General features: G+C 40.7%; 1 long non-coding RNA gene across 1 annotated transcript; it reads right to left on the minus strand.

Moving 5' to 3' along the window:
• Positions 1 to 310: 310 nt before the first annotated feature.
• On the minus strand, positions 311 to 8,174 carry LOC140600738 (uncharacterized). The gene is made up of 2 exons (XR_012003905.1): positions 8,091 to 8,174; positions 311 to 502 (listed from the first exon to the last, which is right to left on the minus strand). It is a non-coding gene; the product is annotated as an uncharacterized lncRNA (long non-coding RNA).
• Between the last annotated feature and the right edge of the window lie 1,581 nt (positions 8,175 to 9,755).

A 9,755-nucleotide genomic window follows, 5' to 3' on the forward strand; every position in this document is an offset into this window, starting at 1 on the left:
ATAAGAGACATGGTGCTCCACAGACAACTGTCCTGCCTCTGGTCTCCCTGTGGACTTCTTCCTTTCCACCAACCCTGAGATGGACACTTCATGGAAGAGGAGAGAGTCTTGCACAATCATCATCAAATGTATGACTTATTTTTAAACTAACAAACAATCCTTCTGACTCCCTGAGGAGACAAATTCTAATATTTCCAAAAGAAAGTAGAGTCAACACCGCGGGCTGGCTCCCTGAGATATACTGTAAATAGCCTCCAAATCAGGAGTAAAGAATGCAGTGGAGTTGGAAAAAAAGGAGACAAGGCCCAGAGAAATGACCACGTTGGCTTGTTGTTTTTCTGAATATGTGTCCACATTGGCGCTACTCAGCCTGATGTCGGCAGAATATATTTATCGCCTCACACAGCCAGGCGCTGTCATGTGCAATCAGTTGACATCTGGGGGCTGTTTCATGTTTCTCTCCTTCATCTGCCCTCACTCAAGCATTTGGAGACATCAGTCACTAAACCAAGCACAAAGAGAGAAAGCAATGATAATTAGGTCATCTTCTATATTGTAGTAAAACTCTATTGAAATAAAGAATGGAATCATTCATTCATTCATTAACAAATTTATTTCCTGCCCATATGAATTCCATGTGGGGTCTGGTTTCATTACAGAGCAGGATTTAAACAGACAAAACTGTGAAAATGTTCAGGATATCTATCGAATGTTGGGGAAAGTGATAAGACAATGTGTTTTTACCCCTTTCTCATGTCATGTCAGGCATTGGGAGGTGGGTTTTTATTTACCATGTCCTACACTGCATATGTAGGGGGCGGTGTTGACTCATAGAAGGGTGGGTCTTCCAGCTAACAATGATTCAAGAGCCAATCACCATGGTAGACAGTTGCCCATATGGCAGACAATACAGGTTCTTGTATCATCTTGGCAGGTCCAAAAGGGAAGCTAATTTCTGATGCAGAAACTGTTTTATTCAAGGATTTGATATTTAAAAGTAAGGATAAAAAGTCTAGAGGTCTATTCCATGATGAGCAAACATCCAAACTTCACCCTGTGTCAAAACCCAGGTTTTGTTTTTTTGTTTGTTTGTTTTTTTCTTTTTTTGTGCCTGAATATGACCCTCACTGGATCCTAATGGATATACTTTTATTCACACCTAGAAAATCACATGCTGAATTTTCTCCAAAAACTGTTTAAAACCACCTCATTTTTTTTCTAATTCTTTTCCAAATTTTATCCTGATAATTTTCTAGAAATAACTTAGGCTACTTTTTTGCTAAAATTGAAGTCATCTGAGGATGGGTTCCTTTTGCCTCTCTCTTTGTATAGCAGAAGCTAGTGTAGCTTCTCACATCCTCTTCCCTTCATCCTTGGAGGAAGCCTTGCCTTTCTATGAGATCAAAGCAAGAGATCCACCCCCTACCCCACATTTACCCTCAGAATCCATCATTTCCACCTTCTCAAGGCCTTCTCCCACAAACTATTCATTCTCTCCCTTTATCCATTCACCCACTCCTGTATTAATCATGTTTGAAATTTTATGATGTTTTGACATTAGGTGTGTGTAGGGGGGCAGCTAGCTGGCCAGGAAGATACTGCCCTTTCCAGGACTAGTTAATTCCTAGAGCTAATAAACAACTTGCCTGCAAACATACCTTTCACACGCAAACCAACCGATCCTGAGTGCATCCCCCCAGCCACCTCCTTCATCTAACTCACACGCAGCAAGCCAGCATTTCCCCTGTCCTGAATCAAGCCAGGGCCAGGTACCAGGTAGCTAGAGACTGCTTCGATATCCCAGAGCCTGTAGACATTAGTCCAACCACCAGACATGAATTGCTTCTCCTGTCCTGCCCTGCCCTGTTTTGCCTTCAGAAAGCCCAGGAAAGGCTCTGGATCATGGTTTCTCCTCAGTACTTCTTTTGCTTTCTGGAAAAATCTGGTGCTTCCTTTTGTGACCTTGTGGGACATGGTGTGGCTCCTTATCTTGAAAATTGTATGTAAGAAGCTTTTATTTCAACGCATTGGTCTCTCCATATAGGCATTCAGTCATCTCCATAAATTAAAACCTCATGTATACATTTTAATACACCTCCTTCTCCTCTTTCTTCTCTTCTTCCCTCCCTCCTTCTCTCCTTTATTTCCTCTCTCCCTCTTTGGGTTTTTCTCTTAATTTATTTTATGTATTTTCTTTTAAAATGTGGTTGTTCCGGCAAAAAATGTTTTAAAAATTTAAACGTTGAAACAACAAAGAAAAATGTACCAGGATTCTTATGATCCAGAGAAAAACACTGGTAACATTTTAATGAACTTCTCTCTAGGTATGTCTTGTATCAATACATAAACAAACAAACATGTACATTTAGGTATATTTAGGTACATGTAATATTATAATTAAGTGGGATAATACTACACATCTTCACTCAATAATATGTGAACAGTTTTACATTTAAATAAATAAAGATCCATGTTATCAACCTTAGAAGCTAAAGGTAATTTTAGGTATATCATAGTTTATGCACCTAATTTAATGAATATTTGTTTCTATTATTTGCCAATTTAAACAGTGCAAGAACCATCTTTACTTATCTATATTTGCACATCTATATATCTGTCTTCTTCACGTAAAGTCTCAGATGTGGGTCTGATTGCTGAAAGGATACATCACCATACCTACTAATGTGAGTCATCAAATTGAGCACCACAAAGACTGCTATATTTCGTATTTCAACCACACCCCAAATAATACACATTAGTAATCATTTCTCAACCCTTCATAAAAACATTATTCTCAATCTTTTTAATTGAATCCCCAATATAGCAAGGAAAAAAAACCCCTTTATTTTATTTGAATATCTTTGATTAAGATATAATTGGTTTTCTTTCATATGTTGATCATCATTTGTATTTCCCCTTTTATAAATTATTCATTTACATCCTTTGCCTCTTTTTCTATGTGGCCACTCATTCATGCTTTTAATTGTTTTGTAAACCTCTTAAGTGTTCAGAAATCTATTCCATGTCAGTCACCTGTTTGGCCAACAAGTTTTCCTGCTTACTATTTACCTTCCAATACTATTTATTACTTTTTGTTATGTAGAAGTTATCGTATCTTTTTTCTTTTCTTCCTTTTCTTTTCTTTTCTTTTCTTTTCTTTTCTTTTCTTTTCTTTTCTTTCTTTCTTTTTTCTTTTTTTTTAGAGGGAGGAGGGGTAGAGGAGAGGGAAAAGAGAATCTTAAGCAGGTTCCACGCCCAGTGCAGAGCCCAGTGTGGGATCCAATGTAGGGCTCCACATCACAACCTGAGAGTTTAACCCATTCGGTCACGTGGGTTAAGCCTCCAACTCTTGATTTCGACTCAGGTCATGATCTCAGGGTCTTGGGATCGAGCCCTTTGACAGTCTGTGCTCAGTAGGGAGTCAACTTGAAGATTCTTTCTCTCCCCCTCTCCCTTTGTCCCTCCTCTTGACTGTACCTCAAATAAATAAGTAGATCTTAAAAAAAAAGAAGTTGTAATTTTTAGTTCAGCCCAATATATTAATATTTTTCCTTTTTGGTTTCAAGCTTCCCTTGATTCTTAGGTAGAATTTCTCAGTGGTTACGTTATAAAATACCCTTCAGTGGTTTCAAGTTAACAGTGTAATGTTTATCCAGCTGGAGTTTATTTTGAGGTACCAGGTGAGTGGGGACCCTCCTTTCCCTTCCTCCTTCATGTTCCACATATGACTCTCTACCTTCAGAGTCATCCTGGTACAAAAACCCAAGGTTCATCTGAGATCCTTCACTTCTGTTCATGCCACAAATCCAGGTAGTACCTAAGTAACCACAATGAACTTCTGGGTTTGTTTTTTCAGACTTTATGAAGTGTTCCCACATATATTATCGCACCTGAGCCTTGCCACAACCCAGGCCGGATAAAATGAGCCTTGGATAACACATGCAAGTGGGCATTGCTGGGAAGGAAGACAGGAAGGCCTGGAAAAGTTGTGACTTACTCCAGATAGTTCTGAGTGAAAACAAACTGAAGGTCATCTTAGAGTCTGTCTGATTCCAAGCCCCACACTCTTTTGATAACAACACGTAGCTCTCGAAAGCATACCAGCACCTCTGTTGTCAATCTCTGTGCATCTCTTCTTCTCCATTCCAATTACTCCAGTGCAAGTTTTTATTCTCTCTCAACTGCATTTTTTTTCCAGGTGTCTCTACTGCAATTTATTCATGGTCTTAGATTAATCTTCTTGAATTGCACTGCCATTTGCACAGTCAGAATGCTTCAGCCAACTGAATACACCTTTGCCAAGGCACATAAAGACCTTCAAGATAGACACCAATCTGTCCTCCAACTTCATCTCCCAGTAGTCCTCCATTTGGACTGTGGGTTTCAGGGAACCAAGTGTTTGCCAATACTCGAACATGCCTTAATGGTGCCCTATACCTATGCCTTGTTTCCAGCCACGAGTTCTTTTTATGAGAAGTGCTGTCTCTCCTTTCTGTTTTCCAGCACCCTATCCTGCCTTGAGGCCAAGCACAAATTCCACATCCCTCATGAAACCCTTCCTGGAACATTCAAGTATTCTTTCTTTCCCCTTTAACTTTCCCTGATCCTTTATCTGTGACTCTCCCATGACTCATAAGTTTCTCCTTAAGTTTGTGCCAGCATCGTACTTTTCTTATCGGATTGTGGATTTCTTGAGTTAACGGATCAACTCTTCTCTAACTTTTATTGTCCATTTCCCAACACTTAACACAGTGACTAGCACAGGTACGTGTCTGAAAACCAATTAGTTAGTGATATGTAAACGAACCATAAAATGAATGGATGACTCTGGATTACTCTGAGAAGCCCTTATATTCCAAGGGATTTTCTCCTTTTGCCCCTTTTGCCAGCTCCAACACCCAGCAACACTTACCTGACGACTACAGTCTGAAATCCCACCAGTAGAATACCATAATTTCCATGTACTACTCTGATCAATGCAAAAGGCTAATGTCCCAAGGATTGGATGTCCTCATTTCTCGGATAAATATTATATTATCTGTGATAAATAAAGAACTCAAGAGCAGAATTTTCTCCAAAGTCTGGGGATGGCAGCTATATGGAATAGAACAGTGTGCCAATAAGGGTGCTGGAGTGGTAGCTGAAGGAAAAATTGGGTCAACTTGGAGGAGTTAGGCACAGACACAGAACCCACTTGCTTTGCAGCTCCATGGATCAGTTTTATAGCCTTCAGAGTTTTTTTTTTTTTTTTTTAAGATTTTATCTACCTATTCATGAGAGACACACAGAGAGAGAGAGGCACAGGCACAGGCAGAGGGAGAAGCAGGCTCCATGTAAGGAGCCCGATGTGGGACTCGATCCCAGGACTCCAGGACCATGCCGTGGGCCAGAGGCAGATGCTCAACCACTGAGCCACCACAGGATCCCAGCCTTCAGAGTTCTATGTAAGAGCATTCCCTCCTTTGTGCTCTCTTCCCGCCTATGACAACCTGTCTGCCTTCTGGGGCCTTATGGCTCCCTATCTACTACATTGCCCCTTGAAACAGTAGAGCATATCCTCTGCCACTCCTCTGCCCAGGGAAGTTCTTGTCCTCGATAGGGACGCCATCTCTCAGAGAAAAGAGGAGCAGTCGTATGACATGTGGAAAGGATGGTATGTTCAAAAAGAAAACTGACAAACAACACTTTCTTGCCCCAAAGGCAAGGCATTTGTTTAGAGAGGGCAGAGTGCCAATTTGTTATAATTGAATAAATCAGATTTCTAATGTTTAATAACAGATGTTCTGGCTGCAACTCATGAAATCATTTAATATTGCTTTATGCTCTGGTAATAAAAGAAGTCATCTGGCTCCACTTGGCCCAGGTTACATATCTTCCTCAAAGGGTCAAAATGATTTGATGCAGTTCTTGGATCAAAAGGACTGATGTTTTCTGTATGTTATGGGCTGTGGACAGGGTGTGCTCACAGAATGGGACAGATGCTGGCATCATACACACTTTGCATCCAATGGCCTGAGGTGCATCTCTGACCTGGAAACTTGCCCTAACTCCTGAACTTGGACAGTCCGCATGCTACCCAGGAAGATGCTACTCTTTTCACTCTTCATATTTCCCACACCTGGCAGTGCCAGCATCCAAGGAAGGCTAAAGTAGGTTGACCAGCCACCCTGGGCAAGGCTGGCAGGGTACCAGAGCTTTTGCCTACAGCCACTACAGGGAGCAAGTAAATAGGAATGTTCCAACTGTCCGGGAACAACTTTCACAGATGGGTTTGGATTAATCTGGGGGTGGGGAACAAGGGAAAATGTGCCTTACAAAGGCTGGTAATAAATCAGAAGAACTTGCAGCATGGATAAATGATGAATTGCCAAGATGACTCAAGTATTAAAATAACTAAGTTAATCAAAAAATATCTTTTAAAGAAGTTGATGATAAAATAAGGGGATTCCTTATCCTCAGAGAAAATAAGGGAAAAATTAAACAAAGGCAAGCAGAGGTCAAAGAGGGAGATGGTGGGATAATTTAAGCATTGTTTGAGAAGCCAATTGAAAGGAGGTAAAAGAAGATCCAAAGCTATTAAAAAAATAAAAATAAAAAGACCTTTGCTACAACTTCTCAAAGAGAGTGATAATTCCTTCCAGGGAAGCATGATGTCAATACTTAGTAAAACAAAAGGCAAATCCTGAACTACAACATAAACACACTACGCTGGATAACGAATTCTCGAGACGTGTACTACATGCACTCATAGCATCCTGGAGACAAGAATGCAAGAGAAATCCCAGTCAAATTAACACACATACACAAACACAGGACCCAAAAGCAGGTAGGATAAAGGTAGAAAATAATCTAGGAATTGCTTCTGAAGTCTTCCTTCTTCTTCCCACAGCAGTGTTCCCATGATACCTATCCTGAGGAAGCCCCTTCCTCTCATCCATGCCACCAAGGGTTACCTCATATTTAGGGGTTCACTTAATCTGCACAGTAGTGCCAGGCACCATGTCGATTCTGTGGATCCAGAGATAACGGTGGTTTTTGAAGCTGCAAGCAGCTGACACTGTTTGGGGAAACCACTGTGTAAATGGACAACCACACACACCAGGATAGAATCATGTGCAAAGGCATGGTGGGACCTCAGAAGGGAGATGAAAATTGGGCACAAGTCAAGCTTTGCATGAAGCCTCAGGGAAGATGTCCTATGGCCTCCAGAGGTCCAGGCTGGTCCAGAGCACCATGGCAGGAGGTTACTCTGTGGTTCTTGTACTCATGTTGCTGGATCAGAATCCTTGTCAAGGCTGTGTAAGCATAGATGGAGAATGCTCTGTGATCATCTGTGGGAAAGCACAGTGACCAGGTTTTCTGAAGCAAATGTTAAGGGACATTGCCTTTGATGAGATCCTGGGCTATTTCAGGATTCCAGTGATACCACGAAAGGTGTGAAAATGTTGTGATCCCCAAGTCATTTCTGTTTATGCAGACAGAAATGATGCAATCAGACAGGATGAGCACTGGGTGTTATTCTATATGTTGGCAGATTGAACACTAATAAAAAATAAGTCTATAAAAAATAATAAAATAAAAATTAAAAAATTTAAAAAAGAAATGATGCAATCAATAATAATTGGTGCCCAACCCAGTAAGGTGAGACGTGTCAGAGAATTGGAATGTCGGGACCAAGAAGGATTAGAAAGAGAGTCTAATTCAACTCTCTGAATGATAGATGGCAAGACTGACGCTTAGCAAGATCTGACTTGCCAAAGTGGTAGAATCGGAAATCCGATTTAATCTAATTGCATTTTTTCTGAAAGGCAATATAATTTCATATTCACTTTTTAATTCTGGTAAATTTGTGAGTGAGATGAAATGCAAGTGTACAACCTGTTTCTGTGTTGCCATTCTATATTAATAAAGCTTTTACTTTTTTTTTTTAATCTTAAGACCTCTTGTTTCGGAATTTGCCACCCAAGTTCTAATCCTCTCCCTGCCATCTTAACAGAATCAATGAAGGGGTAGAAGCAATTTATTCCCTCAAAGCACAAAAGTCAAAAAGATGGAATACTGAGAGTCACATGGAATTTGAGAGTACTCACAGTCCCAGATATTCAAAGAGAAAGACAAGCCTGTGTCTGCCAGAGATAAGGGGATCCCCTAGTGCCGAAAACCCACTCCAATCACAGCCCACTTTAATCACAGGCTAGCAAGCTGACAGCAACAGTGATGCAATAATGAGATCATTTGTTGAACACTCGCTGCCACTCAAGGACTTTAGGCAGCACCAATGAAGTGCTCAGCAGCTCCTGCTTCCTACTCACTTCTGAAATGCCCAGCCACCAGCGCCCGCACCAGTGAGCCAAACTCCTGTGTGTCTGGCTCTCCATGTTCAAGGAGCTCAGAACTGGAGCATCATGGAACCAGTGGTAGCACAAGTTGGAGGCTCTCTCTGGAAGCCCTGGGGCAGCAGATCGGGGCTTCCAGAGGATGGCAGAGCTGCTCCAAGACCCACTGGGTGTGAAACGGGACTGATAAGGATGAATAAACAGTGACTTGGAGAAAAACCTTGGGAGTCTCTGGTGTCCCTTGCACTAAAATTCTAGTTTTGCCGCCAACTCCGCATGAGATTGGGCAAGTTCCTTACTATATAGTTCATTGGTTTTATTTTTTTTTAATTTTTAAAAAATATTTATTTATTTATTCATGAGACACACACAGAGAGAGAGAGAGAGAGGCAGAGACACAGGCAGAGAGAGGCAGGCTCCTGCAGGGAGCCCGATGTGGGACTCATCCCTGGTCTCCAGGATCACACCCTGGGCCAAAGGAAGTGCTAAACCACTGAGCCACCTGGACTGCCCAGTTCATTGATTTTAAAGGCACATTTCCCCCTCTATGTATACAATGGAATATTACTCAGCTATTAGAAATGACAAATACCCACCACTTGCTTCAACGTGGATGGAACTGGAGGGTATTATGCTGAGTGAAGTAAGTCAGTCGGAGAAGGACAAACATTATATGTTCTCATTCATTTGGGGAATATAAATAATAGTGAAAGGGAAAATAAGGGAAGGGAGAAGAAATGTGTGGGAAATATCAGAAAGGGAGACAGAACATAAAGACTGCTAACTCTGGGAAACGAACTAGGGGTGGTAGAAGGGGAGGAGGGCGGGGGGTGGGAGTGAATGGGTGACGGGCACTGGGTGTTATTCTGTATGTTAGTAAATTGAACACCAATAAAAAAAAAATAAAAAAAAAATAAATAAAAGTCTCTGAAATTCCAATGTCTTGCAACTGATGAAGTCTTACCGTTATATAATTATCAAGGTTTTTAATTTCCTTTTGCGATAGTTAATTTAAAAAATGACACACCTTCCAACCAGTGGCATTTCACATTTGGTAACATTTAGTATTTCTGATCTTCTGTGTATAAGATAATAATAATATTAAATTAAAATTTTAATATTTAAGGTTTACTGTAAAGGTTAGATTATATGATGTAAAAAAAAATTTAGGAAAGTATCCATTATTTAAGAATGGCCCCAAATGGTAAATGTAGATGCTGAATGATAACTCTGTCTGCTGGCCGCCTGAGCCAGGCAGAGTCTGTTCCCAGTTTCTGGTTCACAAAGATTACCTGGGAAAATCAAATAAGAAAAATAGCTAGTATCTGTGGATTGTTTATTTGGTGCCAGGCAGCATGCCAATTGATTTCATGGGTTTTACTTTACTTTGTCTTATAAGACTCTAAGGATACAAGTCAA

This window comes from Canis lupus, chromosome 12, assembly GCF_048164855.1.
Source record: "Canis lupus baileyi chromosome 12, mCanLup2.hap1, whole genome shotgun sequence".
Classification (NCBI taxonomy): domain Eukaryota; kingdom Metazoa; phylum Chordata; class Mammalia; order Carnivora; family Canidae; genus Canis; species Canis lupus.